The 14,750-nt window shown below is 48.0% G+C and overlaps 1 protein-coding gene across 1 annotated transcript in view; it reads left to right on the top strand.

The window, feature by feature from the left end:
* Positions 1 to 1,053: 1,053 nt before the first annotated feature.
* The window catches only part of DNASE2 (deoxyribonuclease 2, lysosomal), a 102,104-nt gene continuing 88,407 nt past the window's right edge, over positions 1,054 to 14,750 (top strand). Inside the window, exon 1 of the mRNA XM_086959092.1 lies at positions 1,054 to 1,313. The gene's annotated coding sequence lies outside the window, so the exon portion shown is untranslated. The remainder of the gene's footprint in view (positions 1,314 to 14,750) is intronic.

Genomic DNA, 14,750 nt, shown 5'->3' on the forward strand with positions numbered 1-14,750 from the left:
CTGTTGTTTCCCATCATTAATTAACTTCCACCATGCATTCTCTGAAGGAGTCACAAGTATTACTTGCATTTTTAGCCAATGACACAACAATCTGCGTGTCATCTGCATAGGATGCCAGAGACAGTGAAAATGACCTAATGAGTTTGGCAAGTGAAGTGCGATAAAGATTGAATAAAGTAGGGCTCAGTGATGAACCTTGTGGAACCCCACAAGGCAGGATTTAGGATTTAGAGGACAAATCTGATCCATAATTTATTATGATAACAAATATTCTTTGCTGGACAATGAATGAATGAATGGTGATTTATAATGCGCAAGAACTTAACCCCGAGGGGCATCAAGGCGCAGATGCTATGTTTATTGGAGTTAGTCAAGCTTTACCAAATCCCTATAACATAACATGGCTTAACATAACAACATAACAGAACATAACATTAGTACCTCGTGGTTGTAATGTAATCTGGCTCCCAACCCGTTACACTTTCATAAATAAACCTTCAACGTTCATGGGCATGAAGCAATAAATGTGTCCCGCACTGTCTGCCCCATTCTGTCTCCATCTTGGTCATACACTGACTCATGACGTTTTCATATTTGGATGCCACAAACTGGCCGAAATAAGGCTTCTCCCTTCCACTTCAGATTACTGCTTCCAACACAAAGTAGAAATTACGACTATACTTTGTATGCCCGCGGTTTCATACTATTTGTATTTAATGTAAACAAAAGTATTTTTCTTCTCTTGGGGACGTTGGGACTAAATAATTTGTCGTTAGGGACAGAGCTGGCAACTTTGGACATGGGGGAACCAGGTCCGAGCCTCGACTGAACATCCTGTGGTTGTGGGCAGATCAGCTAATCTCCGTGGTTAATGAAAAGTATAAAAAATATTGTGTGTGTAAAGTAACTGATAATCAAGTAATAACGCTCCAATACCTTCAGGTCGAGTTCGCACGATATTAAAAAAAACTGCAAAATACTCTCCGCTCTGGTGAGGGGGGTTGGTAAGAAGAAATTTGGCCCCTTTTATTCTTCCACAAAGTTGAAGTCTGGACAGAGAAAAGCGCAGCTAGAAAGGTGGTTGGAGTCACGTGGCCCGCGAAATCACATGACATAGAACTTGAACTTCCCTTTTGTGCCTGTCTCTGAGTCACGGATGCCGGGGAGGGACAGAGGGGGAATCACCGAGGGCAGTCTGTGGGCAGCTCGGAGCAAGGGAGGACAGCGCCTGGAGCACGCGTGCAGAAACCCCCAGAGACCTGCAGCAGTGATACTGCACCCCACGGATATCACCCCCTACAGCTTCAGCACAGGTACTGTGCCCACCCCGCCCTCCGGAGACCGACGCCTACAACACTTCTACAGTATCTTCCATAGGGCCCTCCCTACATCCGAGACCGACGCTTGGAACGCAGTGCTACAAACTCCCCCACCCCCGGCACCCCCCTTTAAAAATGAACTTTGGCACGTGCGCAGTTCCCCCCACATTCCCAGTAGGAACCAACACCCAGGTTACAGGGACAGTTACTTTGCATCAGGAGTACTGGTGCACGGCCCATCACCCTCACTCTTACAGCACGGGTACAGTGATAGAGCCATCCTGCATCCACCTCGCCCCTAGTCCAACTATTGGAGTGTGTCCTGTCCTCTCCCTCACAAATCCATTTATGGCGTAAAATACAGTGTCTGCCACCCCAGAGACCATCTCTTGTACGACAGGTACAATATTTCTCTCCAGCAGAGATCAGTTATTGGGCTCAAGTACTGTGTCCCCCTGCAGTAAAGACCAGCGCGGGTGGCACAGGCACAGTGTTCCATCTCACAAGGCATAGGTAGTGCCCTAATTCTAGGGTGATCAGAAGTCCCGGGTTTGCCCGGACAGTCCCGGTGTTTCGGCAGCTGTCCGGGCAGATTTCAGGAAATTAAGTTTATGTCCCGGTTTTAAGAGAGGGTTAGCTGAAAACGGCTAGAGGTATCTTTTTATGTTTTGCAGAGCAGGGATAGTTAGCGGCTGTAATAAGAAAGTAATGTAATTAAAAGACACGCTATTGGCTTTAACATCGGCATTTTATGTATGTTCTTACTGCCTCTTCTGTAATTCTTTAAGGAGCACTGTCCTTCTGTGCGCTGGGTCGAAGTAAAACTGGAGTTCTTCTATTTTTCGGAAATGTCCCGTTTTTTTGCTTTAAAATTCTGGTCACCCTACCTAATTCTGATAGAAAATACTTGGAGCATAGGTGTAGTGCCACCCTCCCCAAAAGATGGCACCTGGAGGGAGCCAGGGCTCGCCTTTGCTCAGAGAGCGCCCTAAGCAAAACCAAACGTGGCACCCCGCCCACCCATCCTCTTCAACAGTCTGTGTGTTGAAAAATATAGGAGGGGTAGGAGGAAGGCGAGGGGGGAAGAGAATGTTGAGCCATGAGACAAAAAGTTGTCAAAGTGTAGACATGGGCACCAGCAGCCTCCAGAAAGAGTGTTTAAATGCACTTTTGTTTGGTGCCACCTCAGAGAAGAGTGCTGCAGGTGGCTTCTGCGCCCCTCTAGGGGTCTACGCCCCTGGCGTGGCCCCAACTTGCACATACTAAAGGCCGACCCTGTTTGTAGTACAGGTATGTATGGTGATCTTCTGAGACACTAATGCTAGGTGTACAAGTGCAGTTCCCGGTGATAGTGAAAAATATTCAACATCGGATTAGGACCAAAAATAGACCCGCACCCTCTTGCCCACTTCAAAAAAAGTGGCCCATATTTGCAGATGGTAAATTTGTGCAAAACATTCCGCTATAAGAGGACCAAGTTTGGGAGACGATTGCAATAAGTTGGGTGTTTTAAAGCCTGTAAGGTGAGTACCCTTGGTAAAGATTGAAAATGCTATTATTACGCTGAAACTCACCCTCGGGTCTCATGATGTTCAGGTTTTTAATCTCCATCCCTCCCTAAATCCCTTAATCTGCTGCTGACTCCTAGGTCCCTCAGCCCCACTCACCCACGAAGGCGGTTGCTCCCCATGCTGCTCCAAGCCATAACCGGTATCGTAGCGCTGCTCGCACTGCTCCTGCTGCACTCATTGAAGTTAAGCTGCTCTGCCATTGCCTAATTAGAGACTGCGCATTATCTGTAGATTAATTGGACATTGCTGCCTCTGCCTTAAATTGCATTGTTACGCTGTGCCGCTAGACTGCTCACTGTTTATTTATTTATTTGCACATTGCTGCCTGTGCCTGCTTGCCGACTCGTGCCTGATTGTGCCGATTTAACTGCGATTTGGACCGCCGATACCTTTAACTGTGCCCCAAGCTCGTCCTGGTCGCCTTTTGGCTTGCAGCCATTTTGTTGTTGTTGCTGTGACCCCCAGCCCGGCTCTCCGCCCGCTCCCCGCCTCCCAGCTGATCCTCCCTCCCACTAATAGTATCTAGCCTGTTCCCTCGCACTAAGCGCTGTGACCGTCCTGAGTCCCACGAAGGCGGTTGCTCCCCACGCTGCTCCAAGCCCTAACCGGTATCGTAGCGCTGCTCGCACTGCTGCTGCTGCACTCATTGAAGTTAAGTTGCTCTGCCATTGCCTAATTAGAGACTGCGCATTATCTGAAGATTAATTGGACATTGCTGCCTCTGCCTTAAATTGCATTGTTACGCTGTGCCGCTAGACTGCTCACTGTTTATTTATTTATTTGCACATTGCTGCCTGTGCCTGCTTGCCGACTCGTACCTGATTGTGCCGATTTAACTGCGATTTGGACCGCCGATACCTTTAACTGTGCCCCAAGCTCGTCCTGGTTGCCTTTTGGCTTGCAGCCGTTTTGTTGTTGTTGTTGTGACCCCCAGCCCGGCTCTCCGCCTCCCAGCTGATCCTCCCTCGCCCCTCCCCCTCCCACTATCCACATATGACAGATGCCTTTCCGTGCAGCGTTCACGCGCAGCGGTCGCGCCCCATGCGCGCCAAAGGTAAGCCCGTCTACGCCCGTCCGCGCCTGGACCGCGCCCAGCGCCAGACCCCCTGGTCCTCGCAATACCCACCCCACTCGCTTAACGTATGACGCCGCTACTCTCCTCGCCATTAACCCCGGACGCTCCCCACAATGTTGCGTAGCTACCCCAGGACACACCCATGGTCCATTCGCCTGCCACTCCTGCAAGTTCGCCTGCACCAGGACCCACACCAAATCCACTACCTCCAAACACAGCCCCGACCCCAACCACCTGAAGTGCATCTTGCTGAACACCCGCTCGGTCCACAGACACGCCACTGAACTCTGGGACCTACTCGACACTGCATCGCCGGACGTCGCCTTCCTTACAGAAACCTGGATGAACGCTTCATCAGCGCCTGACATCGCCATAGCCATCCCGGACGCTTACAAGATCATCCGAAAAGACCGCACCAACCAAACAGGAGGAGGCATCACCATCGTCCATAAGAACACCATCCGAATCACGACCAGTTCCGACGATAACCTCGCGACCGCCGAACACCTTCATTTCCAGATCCACACCGACCCCAAAACCACAATCAGAGGCACCCTCATCTATAGACCACCAGGAACCCGCACACAATTCAACGAAGACATCACCGACTTCATCAGCCCACATGCCCTTACCTCCGAGAAGTACATTCTACTGGGAGACCTCAACTTCCGCCTGGAAAAGAAAAACAACAGCAACACCACCACCCTTCTGGACAACCTGGCCAATCTCGGACTCAAACAACTTGTTGACACCCCCACCCACCTTGCCGGACACACGCTCGACCCTATCTTCACTTCCAGCAAACACATCTCCTTCGATCACACCACAGCTCTCCACTGGACGGACCACAGCTGCGTTCACTTCAGCTACAAAAAGACCACGACCCACAACCCCCCACAACCTATTCCTCGAAGAAACTGGAACAAAATCACCACCGACCAACTCTTCACATCGCTAAACCAAAACCCTCCTGCCATATCATCGGACCCAAACCAAGCTGCCATCAAACTCACACAATGGATCACCCACAGCGCTGACGTATTAGCACCCTTGAAAAACCATCAGATCAAACAAGGTAGCAAAAAGGCCCCCTGGTTCAACGATGGCCTTAAGAAATCCAAGATGTTATGTCGTACCCTCGAGAAAACCTGGAGAAAAAACCCAACCTCTGAGAACCTGACCACCTTCAAGGACGCCACCCGCAAACACCACCAATTGATCCGATCCACCAAGAAATCAGCACTCAAGGATCGACTCAACAACAACGCCCACAACAGCAAGGAACTATTCAACATAGTCAAAGAATTTACCAACCCCACCGCTGGCACCAACGACATCACTCCCTCCCAAGACCTCTGCGACTCTTTATCCTCTTTCTTCCACAACAAAATCGCCGACATACATAACAGCTTTGAAAACCAGTCCAATGAACAGCCCACTCCACCCACCTCCGACCCAAAACAGAACTCTCACAACCTTTTCGCCTGGAACCCAATCACCACTGAAGACACCATCCGCCTGATGAACTCAATCCACTCAGGATCGCCAACCGACCCATGTCCCCACCACATCTTCAACAAAGCAGACTCCATCATCGCACCCCATCTCCGCGATGTCATCAACTGTTCCTTCAACTCCGCTACCTTCCCGGAAAGCTGGAAACATGCCGAGCTCAGCGCCCTTCTGAAGAAACCCACAGCAGACCCCTCTGAACTTAAGAACTACCGCCCCATCTCACTCCTCCCATTCCCTGCCAAAGTCATTGAGAAAGCTGTCAATAGTCAGCTCGCCGCCTTCCTTGAATCCAAATATTCCCTCGACCCTTCACAGTCCGGCTTCCGAGCCAAACACAGTACCGAACCCGCCCTCATCACAGCTACATACAACATCCGAATGCTACTGGACAACGGAGAAACAGTTGCCCTTATCCTACTCGACGTCTCCGCCGCCTTCGACACAGTATGTCATAGCACACTCATACAACGCCTCAACAACGTCGGAATACAAGGAAAAGCTTTGGATTGGATCATCTCGTTCCTCGCCGGAAGAACCCAGAGAGTCCGCCTCCCCCCATTCAAATCAGAGGCCACCGAAGTCATCTGTGGTGTACCACAAGGATCTTCACTCAGCCCCACCCTCTTCAACGTATACATGAGTCCCCTCGCATCCATCGCGCGCCAACACAACCTCAACATCATCTCCTACGCAGATGACACCCAGCTGATCCTCTCCCTTACCAAAGACCCAAACACCGCCAAAACCAATCTACACGAAGGAATGAAAGAAGTAGCCGAATGGATGAAGAACAGCCGTTTAAAACTTAACTCGGACAAAACGGAAGTCCTCATCTTAGGATCATCCCCCTCTGCCTGGGACGACTCATGGTGGCCACCGGCCCTGGGCACAGCACCCATACCTACAGATCACGCACGTAACCTGGGCTTCATCCTAGACTCCTCCCTCTCGATGACCAGACAAGTCAACGTCGTCTCATCTTCATGCTTCAACATCCTACGCACGCTCAAAAAAATCTTCCACTGGATCCCCACTGAAACAAGAAAGACAGTCACCCACGCACTGGTCACCAGCCAACTGGATTATGGAAATACCCTTTACGCCGGGACCACAGCCAAACTACAGAAAAAACTCCAACGCATCCAAAACGCCTCAGCCAGACTCATACTGGACATTCCCCGTCATGCTCACATTTCGGGTCCAGTGAAGGATCTCCACTGGCTCCCCGTCAACAAGAGAATAACGTTCCGTCTCATCACCCACGCACACAAGGCCCTCTACGACCTAGGACCCGAATGCCTCAACACACGACTGTCCTTCTACACACCCACCCGCCAACTACGATCATCCAATCAAGCCCTCGCCGCAATTCCGTGCATCCACAGATCCACCATGGGAGGAAGATCCTTCTCCTACTTAGCGGCCAAAACCTGGAATTCTCTCTCCACTCACCTCCGACTTACATAGAACCACCTCTCCTTCAGAACGCAACTAAAAACCTGGCTATTCGATAAGTAATGCACCTACCCTCCCTCAAGCGCCTTGAGACCCTCTGGGTGAGTAGTGCGCTATACAAATTCCTGAACTTGAACTTGAACTATTGCCCTCATCACCATCATCCTTGGGCGTCCTCAGTTTCCACTGACCAACAGAATGGCAAAAGATCATGCTCACCCTCGCGTCGGGAGATTTTCGTTCATGCCTAGGATCCCATGAGCCTTGCTCACATTAGGTTCCACAGTGTTTCACTCCTCATCAGTTGTTCCTCAGACTCCCACTCACCCTCGGGATCAGTAAGGGTATTTCTACCCCAGGCCTCCAAAGGCTCCTGCTCCCTTTCACATGACATTGGAATCTTTCTCACCCTGAAGTCCCCTGTTATCTTTGCTCACGCTTGGGCCCTGTAACTCTTGCACACTCTTAACTGGGAAATCCTGGGCACCCTCAGATCTGCACGGATCGTGTTCACCATAGTCATGTGTCTCCAGAAATGTCCTGTTTGCCCTCCGCTCCGCTGGTTCCCTAAAGATCTCAGGCTCCCATGCAACCCTAGACCTCCAAAGCTTCACCCCCTTCTGCAGTTTTCCAAAGCATCCTACTCAGTCTCGAGTTCCCAATGGCTGCCATCTCTATTGAAATACCTGAGGTTGCTACTCAAGCTCAGTTCCTAGAGGCTCCTGCTAACCCTCGGTTATCTCTGCGGCTCTTGTCCGCCCCAGGGGCTTCAATCAATCAATCAATCTATTTGTAGAGCGCGCTATTTACCCGTGAGGGTTTCAAGGCGCTGAGGGGGAAGCTTCGCTACTGTTCGAAGAGCCAGGTCTTGAGGAGTCTTCTGAAGCAGAGTAGATCTTCGGTCTGCCGTAGGTGGGTAGAAAGGGTGTTCCAGGCTTTGGCGGCGAGGTAGGAGAAGGATCTGCCGCCTGAGGTTGTTCGTTGGATGCGGGGGGTGGCGGCAAGGGCGAGGCTGGCGGCTAAGAGCTGGCGGGTCGTGGTGTGGAAGCTGAGTCTGCTGTTCAGGTAGGCTGGTTCGGCGTTGTGGAGTGCTTTGTGTGCGTGGGTGAGGAGTTTGAAAGTGATCCTCTTGTCGACGGGGAGCCAGTGTAGGTTTCTCAGGTGGGGGTGATGTGGCTGCGGCGGGGGACGTTGATGATCAGTCGGGCGGAGGCATTTTGGATGTGCTGTAGTCGTCGTAGGTGTTTGGCTGGGATTCCGGCGTAGAGTGTGTTGCCGTAGTCCAGCCTGCTGCTGACGAGGGCCTGTGTCACCGTTCTTCTTGTTTCGGTCGGGATCCACTTGTAGATCCTGCGGAGCATGCAGAGGGTGTTGTAGCAGGAGGAGGAGATGGCGTTGACTTGTTTGGACATGGAGAGGGAGGAGTCGAGGATGAATCCAAGATTGCGTGCGTTGTCGGTGGGTGTCCGTGCTGTTCCCAGAGTGGTTGGCCAGCAGGAATCGTCCCAGGCTGAGGTGTTAGGTCCGAGGATGAGGACCTCCGTCTTGTCCGAGTTCAGTTTCAGACGGCTGCTCCTCATCCAGTCTGCGATGGCCTTCATTCTGTCGTGGATGTTGGATTTGGCGGTGCGTGGGTCCTTGGTGAGGGAGAGGATGAGCTGAGTGTCGTCGGCGTAGGAGATGATGTTGAGGATGTGGTGGCGGGCCACTTGTGCGAGGGGGGCCATGTAGATGTTGAACCGCGTCGGGCTGAGGTAGGAGCCCTGGGGGGGCGCCGCAGATGATGTTGGCTTAACTTGTGCCAGTTGATGGGGTGGTGGGCATCAGTACTTAGTTTTTCATCATCAGACGTTGCCCAAGGCCAAGAAAAAGAAAGGCAGAAAAGAAAACAAGACTAAGGGAGAGAAAGTTGTGAAACTAGTGACAAGGGAAGAAAGCAGGGATGTAAGAGTGAGATAAAGAGACAGGAAGTGTGGAATAGTGGAAGAGACATGAAGTGGAGTCAGGCATTCGCAGCCTTGGTAACTGGCCACCTCGGCATTCAGTCGCACCAGCGTCAAGCTTCTAAGAGAAACTTTGAGCCCCTGCAATATCTTTCTACGTATTAATCATTGGAAAGTCCCCCTTTGCGCATCCACACTAAAGGACAGAGTTGGTCTCTCAGTTATTATGCAGCAGGGCCAGCCTGGAAGCCAAGTCACCCAAGGCAAAATTGGTCAAACCAGCTCCACACACCAGGAAGTATCAACCAGAATGGACACCCATGGGCTTTCAGCTTTGAAAGCAGCCCCCTGGTCTTCAACTCACCAGAAAAATGCCAGAGTGTTAGAATAGCCCCTCAGTCCCATGGTAGAAAACCTCACATTTCTGCTCATGGCAGCATTAGTGCATTGCCGTGTTCCTTGTAGTAACATATTAAAATCTTGCTAAGTTTCTGCATTTTCACAATTACACAGTGCAGCTAGTTTCTCTGTTGATACATTTTGGTCTTGTCACTGTCACGGTAAGAGGTCTGCCCCGGGTCCTTGTGCACCAAGGAATTTTCTCCAAGGCGCTCTGCATCAGAGGATTATTCAAAATGCCCCCCTTTTTCAAGCAGTGTTTCTCCTGCCCCCCCCCCCCACCATAGAGACTTGGGCGATCAACCTATTAGAACATTCAATTTTTTATCCAGGTTCCTCATCTTAGGAGTCCCCATTGTGGCTGCAAAGCCTTTAAGTTCACTGGGCCCAAAGTACTGGAATTCCTGCCCTCTTTATCGTCAGCTGATGTCCGGTCATTTGACTTTCTGAAATCGCTTACGACCTTCTTTTTCTGCTGTATTTACTTGCCCTGGGCTGTTCTGACACTCTTACCAGAGTTTTATGCTGAGCGTGTTCTATTTTTTACGAAAAGGAAGACTCAGTGAAACAAACTAACTGCCGAGGATCACACAATTGAAAGCAAGTACGTTGGGATTCATCACAGGTTTCCTGGTTTCACATTGTGCAATTCCAGCGACTAGATGAGAATCTCTTACCCATTTTACTTCGAAAGTCAGAGCTGCGTGTGGACCTAAATCAGTACACTCCTAAGTAAATGTGTGCATGACATGTTAAAGGAGGTTGACCATAGAAGCCTTACTGAATAGCAATTACAAAGGAAAAGCAAGGCACTGTGTTTTTAATGATATTATTAACTTCCCCTTACTTGAAGAGACCGACTTTAGGTGAGACTAAACACCTCAAGAAAGGCAATTACACTTTTCAACAAAACAAGAGTTCTTTCTGGAATAGCCAACTCGATTACAGGTCTTCACATCAACAGGAGTGAAGTGCAGTGTTCAGCTGGAGACAGACTTTCCTGGCAAAGGCTCTATGCACGCCTTTTGCATAAGGAATTACCCCGGCAGGGCTCTTCACAATGCTCCATAAGACAAAAGACCATGCATACATAGTGCAAGGCAACACCCCTCTGCCTCTGCCAGTGCTTCATTTGTAAAAGACCGAGCGCTGCTGCCCATAGCTCTGCTCAAAAGCCCGTGGCTGGTGCTATTCAGTGACTGAGTGCCACATACCTAGGCTGAATAGTGTTAAATCCACATCATGCCTCCATAATCCATTGCCAGACACTCCCTGCCTCTTTATCATGCTCTTGCAAGTTCCTGCTTTCTTCCTTTGTGACAGTTGTTTCGTCTTTCTCCTCCGCCGTCGGTCCCCTTTGCGTGTTTTTCCCTCTCTGGCTCTCCCTGAATGTCTGATGAGATAAAATAAGTGCGGGTCCCCAAAAATGCGTGCCAGTGGGCTCCACTAACAACCACCGGTTGAAATAATGCACTGACATCTCCTATCAAAACGTGTACATGAGGTCAGTGTAGAGAGGTGGCAGTACAGAGGCCTGGCGTCTGTTGTAAATGGTTTCTCCTACAACATCTTCTCTGTGTATGCACATGCCTTTCTCTATGTTCTCCCTCCCACCTTCCAGAATACCTGCGTGTATTCTCTGTTCCATGCTGATGTTCTAAAGGAGTCAATTGGGAGTTTGGTCAGCAGGCGTTGGGTTGTTCCTTGCTGTGCTCTGCAATAAACTTCTCTGTAAAGACGACTCCGTACTCAAGCTGTCGTCAATAACTTTATTCTCAGTCAACAACACACCTGGGGCATGTCTGCTCGGCAGGCAGTCAGCCCGTTAATCACCCAACTGTCAAACACAGCCCCGCTGTCAACATTCCAGCTGGGGGGCTGTCCAATCACGCGCTGGAAAGGCACGCGCAGGGCAGGGTAATGGAAAGGAAGAAAAGACCAACACAACACATCTTCTTCCCTAAAAACAAAAAAAGGGTTAGACAACAGACCCCCCCCAAAAGCAGTAACATTTTCAGAATTGTCAGTCAAACACGAAGTCCTTATATTTGCTGGATTTGCACCGAACTTGGCCATAACTGCAGGTGCTTTCACTAGCTTCGCCGGCATCATCCATGGGCCAACTACCATCATCCATGGTGGATGTGATTTCCGCATTAACAGTGTCATCCGTTTCCTTTGAGTTGGCATCACTCTCCACCTCTCCATCGTCGCTGGTTTCATATTCCGAGTCGGTGCCACTTGTTGTTGCCCTTACCCGTGGCTCCACAGGGTAGTCTGAGTTGAGTGTTTTGTCCATTCCAATACATTCTATTCCTTTCCGATATTTCTTTGTCGTAGAACCAGTACTTCCCTTGGGCGCACCTATGTTATTGTCCTCATCTTCCTCCTCTTCATGGTTTTTGTCCATCTCATAAATACGCTTCCTTTCCTTATGTTCTATTTCTTCAGTTCTGTGACGCATTGCCATTCCTGAAGCGTGCCAAACTTTCCCATCACTGAGTGATGCAGAGTTACCAAACACTTCTAACATCTCCAAGGGCGAGTAATATCTGTCTTCCTCTTTGGCTATGTGTCCACTTCTTTTAATCCGCACTTTGTCCCCTTCTTTTATGGACATTTCTTTGCAAAGCCTGCTCTTCTCATGTGTCTCTTTGAGAATAGCTTGTGCGTTCTTAATTCTTTCCTTAATTGTTTCCACAGACCATCTTGATGTTCTTGCTTGTTTTAACCATCCAATATTGTCCTTTGAAATGGGTGTTCTACCTCTCATCACTTCAAACGGGCTTGCCAATGTCTTTTCGCCCGGAGTAATCCTGTACCCCCATATCATTTCCTTTACTTCCTTCCTCCAACATTTCCCACTTTTGTTAGCAAGTTGGATGGTTCCTTTTATTACTCGATTTAACCATTCCACAGCATCATTCCCTGCTGGATGATTAATTGATGTAGTTTTGTGGTTGATGTCATTCCTAGTAATAAACTCCATGAATTCCTCCGAGGTGAATTGGTTGCTATTGCCACTTATGATAAATCTCGGTATACCTTCCCTGGTGAACACATCGTCCATGAACGTTATAATGTCAGACGTGTCTACTTTCTTGCACACTTTTACTTCTGGCCATTTAGACAGATGGTCCACCATAACTATTATGTACATCATTTCATCCTGCCATCTTATAGGACCAGTTATGTCCACACCGATCCTCTCCCATGGCAAGGTTGGGCACATCAAAGGTTCTAGTGTAGGTTGGGATGTAGTTAGTGATATATAAGCATTTCCGCAATCCTTTGGTTTTTCAACTTCATCTCTAACTTCATTCTTTTGCATTATAGGTATGTTCCGTACCTTGTGTAAGCAGGGAATTGCATTCTCATTGAGTTTATTTTTGTTTTGAAATTCTCTTAGCTTACCGATTTGCCCATTGAATTCACTTGGGTATCTTTCTAGTATCATCTTGCCTCGAGTTATGTCTTGTTGTACTACTGGCTCTGAACGATTTGGGTCAAGGGTAATGTCCAACTTTCCCTGATCTCTCCATCCTAATACTGACGGACCAGTAACTGCCACATACAATTTACTGTTCATTTTCCTCTCCTTGAAGATGAAGGGCACCTCTCTGTACCCCAGGAGTCCAACAGTCTCCCCAGTAAAAGTTTTTAATGTAATGTCTGGTTTCTCCAACTTTTTACTCAGAACTTTTTTAAACTTTTCATCCCACACTTTGTGGTTGACAATGGTGCATGGTGACCCTGAGTCTGCAATTAATTCTATTTCAACTCCTCCTATCACTACTTTGCAAACAGGTTTCTTCATTTCGCTTATATTTTCTTCATTGCTTCCCGTTGTCTCTGTAATATTTAATATGCAAAAATTATACTCCGACTCGTCAGATGAGTTTTCCTCTTCCTTCTCTTCCTCCTGCGCACAACTTACTTTCCTAATCCCACTTCTTCTGCATGCTTTTTCGAAATGTCCAACTAGCCCGCATATGCTACACTTGGTGTTCCTAGCTGGGCAGTTCCAGTCATTAGCTAAATGCCTGTTACTGTTACAACGATAACATCTAAGGTCACCATAATTTCTCTCCTTTCTGAATCTTCTAGAAGTGTCCTTATCCTTGCTACTTAAATTGGTCGTTTTTTTCCTCGTGGAACTCACTTTTGCCACTAGACTGGACTCTTCTGTTTTTCCTTTACTCTCATTGATTACTTCCTTCGCGCATCTACCAGTGAGTTCCGCTTTTTTTACAATGTCTATTACTTGTTGTAGGGGTTTCTCGCCTTTAGCCCACAAGGCATCCTGTATGTTTTGATTAGCTGTACACATAACAATTTGATCCCTAATCAGGTCATCGTGTAAAACCCCAAATTTACATGTGAGTGCTATGTTTTTTAATGCTGCCACGTACTCATCAACGCTTTCCTCTTTATTCTGCTTCCTCCTGTAGAATTTGTACCTGTGTACTGCAACACACACCAAAGGCTTGTAGTATGCATCCAAATCCTCCATGGCATCCTCAAACACATTCCTGTCAGCCCCCTCATGGCCCTTCTTAGCAATGTTATTATACACTTTTAGACCACCTGCCCCTAAACTGTGTAACAATATTTTTTTCTTTTCTACTGGTTTTAAAGTTTCATCTTCTTTGTCAAATGTAGTTATGTAGTTGCAAAAATATTCTTTCCACTCCTCCCATTTTATTTCGGGTGTACCTTCTCCTTTCAAAAATGGTTCAGGTGGCTGTAGGTTGTACATATTGCTGCTTGCCATGCTTTAATGTGTTTGTTTATTTTCTTTTCCGTTCTTTATATTGTAATCTGTCCTTTCCTGCACAAGATATTATGACTGTCACTTATAATTAAATGTACTTATCACTTTTTTTTTTTATTTAAACAAAAAAGGATACAGTATTTTAAGCTTCCAATGAGATCCGCTTTTTCAATCTATGTAATACGCCTTGCACGCATTAGATACGCGTGTTTTCCATGTAGTTAATGCACTCAAGATGGCGCCTAGCGCGATGTCGTCATACGCGCTGCAACGTAGCTCGCATTCACCTCTCAGAGCTTATCACCTCAAACGATGTCGGTTTCAAAGCGAGTTTACTATTAGTTGACGCCGTGTTGGATTCGTGGTTTCCTACTTACGTAGTTATTTATTCCTCTCACAATGTTCTTGTTACACTCACTCCTTACACTTGTCACAACTTTTTTTTCCTCTTCAGTGCATAGCTCAGTAGACTTGGAACTACTTTTAAACAATCGTTGTTCCGCTCACAAATACTGCCTGAAATTAATTTCGTCAAACACCATTTCCTTTCTAGTTAGTCAGAACACGGCATTGGATGCGAGTATAACCTTCCCTTCGCCACTGGTTACAGGTTCACTGGCTTTAATTAGTTCAGTTTAGTTTGCCGATTTAGTACTTAAACATACATTTCTTTTCACTTTTCCTTAAATTATTCCTCAA

The sequence above is a fragment of the Lissotriton vulgaris genome, chromosome 1_1 (genome assembly GCF_964263255.1).
Source record: "Lissotriton vulgaris chromosome 1_1, aLisVul1.2, whole genome shotgun sequence".
In the NCBI taxonomy this organism is placed as follows: Eukaryota; Metazoa; Chordata; class Amphibia; order Caudata; family Salamandridae; genus Lissotriton; species Lissotriton vulgaris.